Consider the following 13990-nt stretch of genomic DNA (forward strand, 5'->3'; position numbering starts at 1 on the left):
TCCTCCATCTCCTCGCAAGTCTCAGCGACGGTGCCTAGGAAGGACAACAGCGAGCACAGAGTCAATCAACCCACAGGTACGTTCCCACAGCTTGCACAGTAGACGATTCTCTATGCATTGAATGGCTTGTATGAGTGTCGATGCAAGGCCTAGGCATGTGTGACGCAGTAGAAATTAAGCCATGTGGGCCCTTGAAATGGCGGCTGCCTGACCTGTGAAGTGCGACAATGGGATGTGAGGTAAATTCGCTGGCGTGGCACACCGTGGCGGTAGGCGGTCGAAGACCGCAGCGCAAAGCCGCATTGGTTAACATTGAACCCTATGGGTTTCAGGAGCCAATGACGAAGTGCGCTGGTGGTACGCACCGCCGCGGTACGCACCACCGCGGACGTGACCGCCATTTTCTAGCTGCTTAATCACTCGAGACCTGATCATTCACAGGAGAGGACCTATACTGCAAGTGCTGCTGTGACCTCGGTCTGGAAGAGACAATGGCTGCTGCGACTGGGGAAAGGGCCCCTGCCTTCACTTCTGAGAAACTCGTGGATGGGGTCCTCCCCCTGTATGCGCTACTCTATGGTCCTCCAGACCAACAGGTAAGTACACTGGGACCATGCTTTGTGGGCAATGCCTGTGTTGAGTCGGGTGGATGAAAGATGGTGGGGAGGGGAGGGATTGAGGCATGCATCAAACGACGGATGAGAGCATGTGCCACATGGCAAGGGTGGGGATGGGGGGCCACTCACATCGAGCAAGCAGAAAATTATGACAATGTTATTTCTCCCCCTGTACATGTGACATAGGTCAGCGCCCATCAGAAAATCGACATTTGGCGTGCCATCGCCAAGGACGTCCGGACCCTGGGGGTCCACAACAGACGGGGCACCCACTGCCGCAAGAGGTGGGAGGACATCCGCCGCGGGAGCAGGAAGACCGCGGAGGCTCTGCTGGGGATGGCCTCCCAACGTAGGAGGGGTGGCTCCCGTCAATTGACCCCCCTGATGTCCCGGATCCTGGCGGTGGCGGACCCCGATTTGGATGGGCGCGTGAGGACATCACAGCAGACACAAGGGGGTGAGTACAAGCACATTCTGCTGATTAAGCGCACATTGGAGGTGTCTGGGTGGGGGAGGAGGGCTGTGGGTATCCCTAGGCCAGGGCAATTTCCGTAGGCTAGGCCCCTCCTTTAGGCATGGCCCTGTGCCCCCGCCCCCCCCTCTGTAGGTTGCCTAGTACAGCTAATCATGGCCCTGTGTCACCTATGTGTGTATTTTTCGTCCATAGGCTTGTAGGCCATGTCCCACGGATTGAGTAGTGTACCCCAAGTGCGCGGCGTAGTGCAGGGGGCTTCTGTGTCTGTCCTCTCCGCCAACGGTGTCGCCAATGCATGCACTCAACATGTCTTTATTTCTCCCCCCCTTTTTTGTTGGTCTTCCTGTACATGTGTGCATTAGCATCATCAGGCGGAGGAGAAGTGGCATCAGAGCACGAGGGAGCTGCATCTCACATGGCCCTGGAGGGCCATGCAACCGACTCGGAGTTCACCAGTGAGACGGAGGGCGAGGGGAGCTCCACAGCGGGGACACGTGGTGACACCAGCGACACAGACACGTCCTCGGAAGGGAGCTCCCTTGTGGTGACGGCAACATCCGTGCCCACCGCAACAACAGGTACAGCCGCCACCCAGCGCACCAGCTCCGCCCTCCCAGCAGCCCCTCAGCCTTCGCCCCGTGCCCGCTCACCCAGGAAGGTGGGCATCTCCTTCGCCCCAGGCACCTCAGTCCCTGCCCCAGTTACCCCTGCTGCCCTCAGTGAGGAGGTCATTGACCTCCTCAGGACGCTCATTGTTTGGCAGTCTACCCTTTTGAATGCCATCCAGGGTGTAGAAAGGGAGGTGCACCTCGCTCAGGTCAGGCTGCCCATCAACTATCGTTCAACGCTCTGGCCTCAGCACTGACGGCAGCCATTGTCCCTGTCTCCTGCCTCCCTCCTCCAACTTCCTCAACCCAGTCCCACTCCCCTGTTCCTCTGCCTATCCCAGACACACCTACAGACCAGCCTGCACACACCTCAACACCCAAGGCAAGCTCATCCAGACATAAGCACCACACATCACACAAGCATTCACCCAAGCAACATCCACATGCAGACATACCAACAGCCACTGCCTCCTCTGTGTCCCCCTCCCCCTCGTCTCCCTCCTCCCTCCCTGTGACGTCTCCACTCACACTTGCATGCACAACATCATCAGCCACTACGTCCATCACCAGCACACCCACCGGGACACTCCGCACACGTGCAGTCACCACCCCCACTGCCATTTACACGTCCCCTGTGTCCTCTCCCAGTGTGTCTGTCACCCCCTCTTCCAAACCACACAAACGCAGGCAGCCACCCACCCAACACCCATCCACCTCACGACAGCCTCCAGCACAAGCACCTGCACCCAAAGACACCAGACCTGACTCACCTACAACCACATCCTCTTCCTCCACTCCCATACCCACTGCACCTACCCTTCCCACTGCTCCTAAAAAAAAATTCCTGTCCAAAATTAACCTCTTTCCATCACCTGACCCACCCCGTCCATCTCTTAAGAGTCGAATCAGCACCTCAGCCACCACATCCCCTGGACCTACAAGGACAATAGTCCAGGGATTTTGGAGTCCACCACCTTCAAGGGCAGCTACTTCGGCTAGCAGTAAAGGGACAGCCAGCCCACCCCCTGGTAAAAAATCTATGAAAGGCAAGGCCCGGCGCGAGAGGCCAGAAACAGCAGGCTCCAATGGCACTACCATGGCACCGTCAGGAAGTGGGGTGCCACCTGTCACACCGACAAAGGGAGGAAAGGGCCACAGAGGAGCAGGGAAGGGTGGCAAGGGCAGCACGCCCGACAAGTCCGGCAGCAGGCGAGCTGCCCAGGAGGGCCCCACCAGCCCCATTCCAGTTGTGAAGGAGGACACCCACGGGCCCGGGACGCCAGCACAGGAGGGCCCCGCAAGCGAGAAGACAGATCTGCACGAAGGGCCCGGCAGCCACATGTCGGGTGGCGAGTGAACTCCAGCTCATGGCCGGATCTGGTGCCCTGGAGCCACATGTCAAGAACCGCTGAACAGGGCCCTTCAAGTCAAGCACCGCTGAACAGGGCACCGGCGTGTCAAGAACCGCTGAACAGGGCCCTTCAAGACAAGCACCGCTGAACAGGGCCCTTCAAGTCAAGAACCGCTGAACAGGGCCCTTCAAGACAAGCACCGCTGAACAGGGCCCTTCAAGTCAAGCACCGCTGAACAGGGCCCTTCAAGACAAGCACCGCTGAACAGGGCCCTTCAAGTCAGGAACCGCTGAACAGGGCCCTTCAAGACAAGCACCGCTGAACAGGGCCCTTCAAGACAAGCACCGCTGAACAGGGCCCTTCAAGTCAAGCACCGCTGAACAGAGCCCTTCAAGACAAGCACCGCTGAACAGGGCCCTTCAAGTCAGGAACCGCTGAACAGGGCTCTTCAAGACAAGCACCGATGAACAGGGCCCTTCAAGTCAAGCACCGCTGAACAGGGCCCTTCAAGTCAGGAACCGCTGAACAGGGCCCTTCAAGACAAGCACCGCTGAACAGGGCCCTTCAAGTCAAGCACCGCTGAACAGGGCACCGCCGTGTCAAGAACCGCTGAACAGGGCCCTTCAAGTCAAGCACCGCTGAACAGGGCCCTTCAAGTCAAGCACCGCTGAACAGGGCACCGCCGTCTCAAGCACCGCTCCGCGGCCCTTCATCTCAAGCACCGCTCCGCTGGGCCCTTCATCTCAAGCACCGCTCCGCTGGGCCCTTCATCTCAAGCACCGCTCCGCTGGGCACCGCCGTCTCAAGCACCGCTCCGCTGGGCCCTTCATCTCAAGCACCGCTGGCCCATTGGCAGAAGGGGCAGGGCCGGATCTGTGTCGGGCAGGGCTGCACGAAGCACTCTGGGCACCATGCCTCCTCCAGAACCAGTGGAGTCTGTAATCCACTTGATAGACTGTGGCTTTGCACTCCCCAGGATGGTACAGTGGGCAATCCACCCACTGTAGAGACTTGTGAGACTGTGGCTTTGCACTCCCCAGGATTGAACAGTAGCCATGGAGGCCCCTCGTGGATCTGGCGTCGTGGACTCATCTGGCTGAGGTGCCCCCCTTTCCCCTCCCCCTGAGGTGCCTGTAGTTTTGATATCTGATGCCCCTGCAGTGTTCTCTCCAATGGATTCGGGTCTCCTGTGTGGGCTTTGCCCATTTGTTTCGGCCCATTGGCCCACGTACAATGGCTGATACCCAATTTGGACAAGACAATTTACATATGTATATATAGTTATAGTTGTTTGTTATATTTTTTAACTTAGCTGTACAATATACTTCAATTTTCATGATCATTTTATTTTGTCTTTGCATTCTTCCGGAGGGCTTGGGGTGTGTCACTCTGAGTTGTTGCCCTGCATTGATGTGTATGTAGTTGTGGGTGAGGGTGAGGGTGGGTGTGTCGCGTATGTGTGTGCCCGTAATCTTTTCTCCTCCCCCCTCCCCTGTATCGTAGGTGCAGTACTCACCGTTGACTCCTGCGGCTGCGTTCGTGCTCCTGGTAGAGGAGCAGGTAAACAATAGCTGGTAGGATGTGTAATTCGGGTTCCATGCTGTCCAGATTCCTCGTGGAGTGTGTAGAGGTGAGCGTTTTCCGTTCGTACTGTCTGTTTCCGCCGTGTTTTTATCGGCGGGGCTCCCGCCCCGGAAAAGGTGGCGGATTGGTGGGTTGTGATAGGGTGGGCGGTACATTGTCTCCCGCCTGTCTGTTGGCGGTGACCACCGCGCTGTTTGTTTGTCCCGCCGTGGCGGTCGGAGTGTTAAAGTGGCGGTCTCTGTTGGCGGTTCCCGCCAGGGTCAGAATTCCATTTTTTTTTTCGCCTGCCTGTTGGCAGGTTGGCCGCTGCTTTAACACCGACCGCCAGGGTTGGAATGACCCCCTTAGTCTTTTTTTAAAATATTTTCTTCAGCGGGACGAACCTGCCAGTCCAATCCGACCTCCTGGAGCCCTTCTCCGGATACGCGATGCGGGAATCCTCGGTGGAGATTTTTACCTTCGGACTTAGTCGTTTTTTCGAGGTGAAAATCCTTCGACCGGGGTAAACCTGGATCTTGATCTGACGTCCATGGAGCCCTCCCCGGGTACGCTGGCTGGGAGGTCCCGGTCAACTTTTTACCTTCGGACTTAATCTCTTTTTCTGAGATTTTCTTTACCGGGACGAACCAGCAAATCAGGCTGGGTCGCGGTTGAGGCAAGCCGGCTAGAGTTGCCGCGGCGGGTCGGTCCCTCTATGGAGCTTTTTTTCAAAAGTCCTCCAAACTTCTCCAAACATCTGGGGCTTCTCCCAGATGTCCTTTTAAGGTTCTTTTGAGGTCCACAGCTCACCCCAAGGGTCCAGAAGTTCTGTGATGGTCCTTGGGGGGTGTGGACTACAACTCCCACAAACTCCTTTTTGGCCACTGGACAGTGGTCAGCTGGTCGCTTTTTTCAGGAGTTGGTGCAGGGGACTCTGGTTAGCAATTTTTCACCTGTAGCAAACAGGGGGTCCCTCCTTGAACCAGTTGAAGCCAGGCAAAGTCCTTCTTGTGGTGAAGCCCAGGTGTGCAGCTGGTGCAGTCCTTCTGAGTGCAGGTTCCAGGTGCAGGCCAGGGGTCCAGCAGGACAGTCCTTCTTCTTCTGTAGTTCTTCCTTGTTGGATGTGATAGGAAACTGAGGTGTGAGAGCAGGTCTGCCAGTTTTATCCTTGCTCCTGGGTGAAAAGCAGGGGGGTCCTGGTTCTCCAATCAGGTGCAGGATGCTTCCCCCTGAGATGACCACTTCCTGGGAAGTGTGGCAAAAATCAATCCCAGGAGGCAACATTATCCAAAAATCCATCATGGCTGAATCTGATTTTTGGAGGTTACACCTGGCTGAGCCCACCCACTGGTGTGGCTAAAAATCATAAACACACCCCTCTCCTGCCCTCTCCTAATCTAATCAAGGGGGCACCTAGTTGTCTGGGGTTGCAGGATGTGGGGGTGTTGCTGGTTGCTCCAAATGTCCTTCTCTGCCTTTGAAGACCAGTTTGGCAGACCTCCCCCTTCCTGCCTCACCATATGCTGAGGGGAGATTCCTTCCCACAGGCACATTCCTTTCTGTGAAGCCAGGCCACTTCACACCTCATCAAGGTAGCCTGGCCAAGCTGCTAGAGGCTGGCCAATCAGGGCACAGCACCAAAAACAATGCAGGGCTGAAATTGGCAACTTTTCAGGTAAAGTTTAAAACTCTTTACCTGAACAAGTTATATTAAATCCAACAACTGGAAGTTGTGGGATTTATTACAACAATTAATGTGATACCAAATTCTTGGTATGCATCATTTAAGGAGACTTTAAAAATTAAAATAAAGTCTCCCCATTCTAGCCTATGAAGGCCATTTACTACAATGAGGGAAAAACGAATTTGGCTGTTTTTACCTCACCAGGGCTTATAAAACTATTTTTATAAAGTACCTGCTTATAGTTACATGGCACCCAGCCCTAGGGGCACATAGGGCACACCTTAGGGGTAACTTATATGTAAAAATAAGGTAGTTTAAGATTTTGGAACGACTTTTAATTCTAAAGTGGAATTTGAACATAACTTTAATTTAAAAGCAGCCAGCAAGGCAGGCCTGCCTTTAAAATGACACTGGGCACCTCAGCAGTGCACTGTGCACTACCTATGCTGTGGTCCCTAAACCTACATGCCCTACCATATACTAGGGACTTATAGGTAGGTTAACTTAGCCAATTATAATTAGCCTAATTTGCATATCCATTTTACACAGAGCACAGGCTCTGGGACTGGTTAGCAGTACCCAGGGCACCATCAGAGTCAGGAAAACACCAGCAAAAAGTGGAAAATGGGGGCAAAAAGTTAGGGGGCCTCTGCAATCAGCCCTGTTTTCTCACAATATGGCGCTAAGACCAAATCTTAATTTTTTGCACTGGAATGCCTACCTTGCATCTCATTGACGCAAGGTAGTTTCCTGCAAGCAAAAAATGACTTTAACTCCAAAACTTTGGCACTAGATGGGTCTAACGCCAAATTAGAAATATGGAGTTAGGTTTGCACTGCATTTGTGTAAAACAAAAATGATGAAAATTCTGAGCAAAGCAAGTATATATCTGGGCCTTCTCTGTTTATTTACAATTTGTTGGTAGAAACATTTATAAGGTGATGCTAAGCATATAATATCTGTTTCTAAGGAAAGACTCTCTTCCCATTACAAGTAGTCTATTTTTCAAATCTATTAATTGAAACTGTTTTTCTTGTGGGAAAATGTTGATGATGTTTGGTTCTTTAATGTCTTGTTGCCCAAACATCTCACTGCTCCTTTCAGTAAAGGATATGTTCTGCCTAGAGGGCCAGTGTTGATCCTTTCCTGGATACTGATACAAAAATTGGAAAGGCTCCATGCCTGTCATTGACCAGCGAGCATAAGCAGTCGAAATTGGCCACATGTGCAGGTCACAAGGGAATGCATAAGTAAATAAAAAAATGTGTGTGTGTTTATATATTACCCATGGGTGCTCGGCAGTAGGTAGTTATAATTAGGACCTGGTTTTTACAGGAAAAGCATTTTTTTGTTTTGATAATAAATTTGGTGGCCTTTGATGAATCTTCATGAAAATTTCAAAACCAGTTTGCCACTCACTTCAGCTGCCGTCTGCAATATTTCAGGGTGATTCATAAAGCGGGGCAGAGAAAAAGGGGGGGTCCCAGAATGCATTTTCCTCATGCAATGTCCCGCGGGGATTTCAGACATGACTACAGCCTAAACCACTGAACAGAATTATTCCAAAGCAACTCACGCACCCACCAAACAACTATCACACCCACTTACAGACCCAAACAGCCACTCACGCACCCACTTACACACCCATTCAAACACTCACTCATAAATCCATAAAACTACTACCACACACCCTCACAGACCCACACACCCACCCACGCACCCACTCACACACCAATTCACACACTCACATATCCACTCACAGACCCACAAAACCACTACCACACCCACACACAGATACACACAGCCATTCACTCACACACCCATTCACACACTCACACATTCACTTGCACACCCATTCACACACTCACACAGCCACTCACAAAGCCACTATCACACCCACTCAGAGACCCTCACAGCCACTCTAACACCCACTCACACCCATTTACACACTCACACACCCACTCACATAGCCACAAAATCACTGCACCCTCTCACCAGCCCATACAGCCACTCTCACATTGACTCACACACCTATTTACAGTCACTCACACACTCATTCATGGACTTACACACCCACTTACAGACCAACAAAACCACTCCCACACCCACTCACAGACCCATACAATCACACACACACCCATACAGTCACTGATTCATCCACTCAGAGACCCAGAGCACCACTCACACATGACTCACAGATCCACACAGGCACTCACACATCAACCCATACAATCACACAGCCACGTACATACCCATACAGCCACTCACACACCCACTCACAGACACACACAAGCACTTACACAATCATTCACAGACCCATGCAGCAACATCGGATCTGGGGATCCATCATGGATCCTCCCACAATATAACAGACAGACCCCTTGTTTGGCATGGGATCCACAATGGACTCATGGATCCAAGTGGTAAATTTAAAAAAATGATCTGAATAGCAAAAAAACAGTGTTTGGAAAAAAGGTTTGGCTCTGAAAAAAGCCTTTGTATTTATGATATGTAGATGATAATTACATATAAAACAGGATGCAGTCTTTTACGTTGTTAAGGAACACCCTGAGAGAGCGTAGCTTATATAATCTATAGTAACATGAAATGTTTATGAACTAATGTATAATAATGCCGCATAGAAACTGCATTAACGTTAATTGCTAAAACGCGCACTTGAAATGTGACCACGGGGAGTGGCCACCAATATATACGGGGACTAATGAAAATGACTAATGTTATATTGAAGAATGGTTTTATACTAATTATTAATGATTATGTTATTAAAGTTTTGCTAATAAATCTCGTAGGCCTTAGTTAGCATGAGTCGAGGCCTAGCTGTCTGACTCTCATATTAAATGTGTTTTTCTAACGTGCAGTGTGCTGACTCGCTAAAGGACATGAACTCTTGTTTTTTTCTTTCAAACTGGAAGCTGAATGTAACTATAGTAGATCCGTTCTCATGAAATTCATATCTGCTTGTAGAAATGTACTAGCTAAATGCAACAGTGTAGATTAGTATAATGTACAAGGTCGCCCAAACCGGTACATACAATGGAGCTACTGACCGAAGATGTGCAAAGAATTCCAGAAGGATGAAATCATACCGGACATTCTACCTCTGAAGACGTCAATCATATGGACCAATAAACTGCTTGAGAACTAATGCGGGTGAAAGATTTAATGACATAATGTGTTTTCTAATTGGCTAAAGATAGTGGGGTGCAATTTTGTTCAAGCATATTTTAGGGGAATGTACAACAAAAAGGGGATAAAAACCCCTGTTACCAGGAAGAGAATTAGAATTAGTCAGTAGGGGACTAGGAGAGGGAGAGGTGCTGATGCTATATTTTATAATCCAGAAACTTTGTCACTTTTATTAGTGACTGGCTGACTTATCTAGAACCATCCTTGCCCTTAGATTGCCCATTTACACTTTACCTCTATAAGAGGGAAGTGCCTCTTGCTTACCTGAGAGCTGAGTTCCTGACTGATGGCGAATCAACTGATGTCCTGAAGACGAAGACCGAACCTGAGTGCTGACCCAAACTTGGAGGGTAACTATGACAATGAAATTGTGATTTGTCTGGTTGCTGTTTCTTTCTAGGTACCAACTGCTTATTTTGACAGAGACCATAGCTAAATGTTTTCCAAATTGGTGTTACTAAATTGTTTTGCATGAAGCCCAACATGCCAATGCTAATTAGAGGTTAGTTCAGAGGGGTTCACTAAAACTGACGCAAATAGACAAATTACTAAATCAATGCTTTGTTGACAATACTCTGCTAAAGATAGTTTATGTTCACGCCGTGCTATGTTCTGATGTTTGTGATTCTTGCTTTGATGAAATCTTATCAGAGTTGTCATATCGTGACTATGCTATTGTGTTTCTTGGTTTTGAGATTAATAAATCTGCTAGTAGTATTGTAACCAATAGGGAATAAAATTACTAAATTCATACTAAAACTGGTGTGGCTATTCATGACTGCAAGGTCATAGTGGTGTCTTGAGTTGATGAATGTCTTTGACAAAAGTGAAATGCATTGTTGTGATAAATATTGATGACATTATTGACGTATTGATTGACATGTTGTTTAGCTATCTCGTCCTAAGGTGTCCCTCAACTGGGTCAAAAGATTAATTGGCCTAAAACGAGTCCTGATGTGTAATAAATTATCATAAAGGGACGCGTTAACAGTTCTGGTAGCAGAGCGACGGTTTGGCCCTTTGGGGCCCTAGGACGGAGACTTATTGTTTAGATTGTTTTTCTGAGATAATGCAAATTGGAGATGTGGAGTGTTTCTAAATTCCCCATGAATTTCCCGGGATCTCAGAGCCTGCCTAAGCAAGTTGGGAATGTTCTCGGCGTTTTAGCATGTGTGGTGTAGAATTTGTGCTTGCTTAGCTTATGCATTCTGCAGGTGATTTGTGAAGTTTGTGTATGTTTAGGCCAGGTAATGTTGTTTTAGGAGGAGTGGGAGTACTCCGCAATATGAGAGTAGGGAAGTCGGCGTACTTCATATGAGTGTGGCGCTTTGTGCTCAAAAGAATTATCCACGTGGTTGGTTGGTAATGTACAGACCCGTCGCGGTCTAAGACTCCGGAGTATATTGACAAGTGTAGGAGACACTTGGGTTTATGTTGTAATTTGTGTGGTTTAATAGGTCAATCGGATGTGGTTGACAAGTCGAGTTTGAGTCAAGTGTATGAGTGAAACCTTCGATGGAGATTTGGCAAGTCCTATAGTGCACTAGGACAAACCATTGACAAGTCGAGAGTAGGATTTGCAGGTCGAATTCTGCTTGCGTATGCGGGAGCTGAGAAGGAGAGAGTAGCGGCCGAGGCTTCAAGTGAAATCTCTATAAAGTTCTGAAGCGAATGTGTACCCTTCCTGTAGTAAACCAGCACAATTTAAGTTATTGTTGTTGTTAAAGGTGCTTGCAGTAATTTTGCATTAGTTAGGTGTGAATCCAGTGAGAGGAGGACAAGCCGCAAGACTTTGTCAGCTGCAGTGTGAGTGTGACGTTAGTGGTGCCGCGCTGGGATAGGTCAGTTGCTGAGAAGGGTCGCACACGGATTGGCAGCCCTCCCTGAGAGGCAATAGGTTGAGAAAGGTGGGTGAAGAGTGTCCTTCCTGATTAGTTTAAAACAAAATTAAAAGACGCAAAAATGAATTTTCTTAAAGCTTTTAGGAGCGCTCTGAAAGGAGACGCATACATTATGGCGAGTGAAGGGGAGCCTACACCGCCTGAAGGTACTCCAGTTTATATAGTAATGGAGGAAAAGGGAGTCGCGCCTTGCCTATGGATGAAACAGTGGCGCAAATTGACAGAGAAGGAGGGATGTTTGGCGTTTCCAGAGCACGGAACGTTCAATACGAGAATATTAGAGAATTTAAGGTGGATGTTAAGGGTACAAAAGCCACCTCCGAGGCCAGCTCAGTATGAGGCATTAGCAGTCTGGGATTTAATGGCCATACAACAAAGACAGCAGAAATTTGAGAGGAGAATGAAAAGGGCAGAGAAGACTTTAGCTGCGGCTAGATAGGACAATGAGAGCAAAATGTGGAGAAGGGGAATAGTTGACGGACTCAAATTGATTCCAGCAATAACACAAGAAGACGAGACACAGGGAAAGAAAGCCATTTATAAGACAGATAAGGGCTCTAGTAAGCCAAAAGAGACTAAGAGGTCTTGGATAGAGGAAGACGACTCAGATGATGAAGAGTTTCTTAACCAGTTGTTGCATGATCGCCCGCCACCTTATGCAGTAGACGACAATGCCCTGAGCACTAGTGCGGGTCCTGGGAACCAGACGCAGGATAAGGGAGTTACAGATACAGTGCAGACTAGTGATACGGGTTTGACACAAAGTGGTGTCAGTGTACCCACTGCACCAGACATGCAGATACAGTTGCAACCTCCACCGCAGATACAGAGGATTTATCCAGACGTCCCAGTACTAGAGACTACTACGAGTCTGATAGTGCCGCCTGATCCGATATATACAAAATCAAGGTTAGTGCAGATTGAGCCAACTCCGCAATTGCTGCCCCAGCCGCAGCAACAGCTGATTCCAGGTTATAGTCCAGCAGAAGGACCTCCGTTTGTACCTGCACCGGCCACAGTGACCCAAGCTTTGGGAGTTACTGCTCCACGGGGTTTGGGACCAGGTCAGACACCAGCTGCCATATCATTAACAATTACAGTTGGACCCCCGGTACCATTGTATGCGCAGGGTAAGCCTGGTATGTATGATCAGGGACTGATGAACCAAGAAGCAATAAGAGGAGGGTCCATAGGAACTTCTCAACTAATGGAACCAAGAGTGCAATCCGCTGAAGGGCCCAGGTCCTTGTTAGACCTTAGTCTGATTGAAGCACCTTTGGAGGCAATGAGAAAAGCAGGGCTAGGTGTGTTAACCCCACAGACAATAAGTACAAATGCCTCATAGTCGCCAATGATGCATGCAGGGAATATTTCACTGCAAGGTTTTTCTGTGCAACAGTTGAAAGAGTGGTTAGAAAAGACTTATGCTTCACAAAATACTGCAGTAACCACGGATAAGTCAGAAAGGGATGAATATCTGAACTTTGTGAGATTGGGTGTGGAAGCGGCGGAACTAGTGTAAGGGACAATGGGGGTAAACAGATTAGAGGCATACACAGAGGCAGAATTGAGGTATCTGTGCCCCAAAATCACTAAAGAAGTGGGCAAGGTGCATCAGAGGTTGGCGAACCTGGCAGATAAATACAATATAGATATGGAGAATACTAAACATTTGAAAAGAAGCTACAGATTAGACTTCGATTCTAAAGACTTTGACCACATGAGATCTACCGGAATGAAAGCACATCTTAACGAAATACTGCAAAGTGCGCAGATCTGGGGAGCCTTAGAAAAGTGGGAAGGCAGATGGGCAAAGAAAAGAGACAAGGAGAAAAGTGACAGTCCGGAATCAAATCAGACTAAAGCTTCACCGGACACTGGGATGGTAAAGATGTTACCGATGAGTGAAACAGCTGGAGGGGTTCTAGTCCATGTACCGTGGTCTAGGGGAGACATTCTGTCATTCACAAATGATTATCCCAGGTTGAGGGAAAAGCCAATAGAATGGTATCAGCAGACAGACAGGTTTGTGAAGCTTGCGAAGTGTCTCTGGGAGGACTTGAATACCTTGTTTGAGATCATTGTTCCACCCGACTTATGGCTTGAGTGCAAGAGAGGTGTGGACTGGCCGACACAGGAACCAGCAAGAAATAAGTTGACTGGAGCACCTTCGGAGGAGGAGGTGATGAAGTACTATCATAAAGTGATTGAGTTCTTGAAGCAGAAAGTGTCGCCGAAAGTGACTGATTGGCAGAAAATCAACCGGACCTCACAGGAGGTTAAAGAGTCAATCTATGTTTATTATGAGAGGTTGTTGAAAACGTTCAAGGATTACAGTGGCACTGAGACTATTGAGTCGAAGGACATGAACCATCTTGTGTTCAGATTCGTTGAAGGAGACCAGAGGTTAGCCAGATGATGAAGAATCATTTGATTTGTTGGCAAGCAAAGCTGATTGATGAGGTGTTACCGTATGCGAAATACTGTAGTGATGAGATTGAGCTGAAGCAGAGAAAGTTGAAGGAGAAAGTGATGGTGATGCAGATTAGGGCAGCACAGGCAAGTATACAGGGGAATGGAACC

The sequence above is a fragment of the Pleurodeles waltl genome, chromosome 1_2 (assembly GCF_031143425.1).
Source record: "Pleurodeles waltl isolate 20211129_DDA chromosome 1_2, aPleWal1.hap1.20221129, whole genome shotgun sequence".
NCBI lineage: Eukaryota > Metazoa > Chordata > Amphibia > Caudata > Salamandridae > Pleurodeles > Pleurodeles waltl.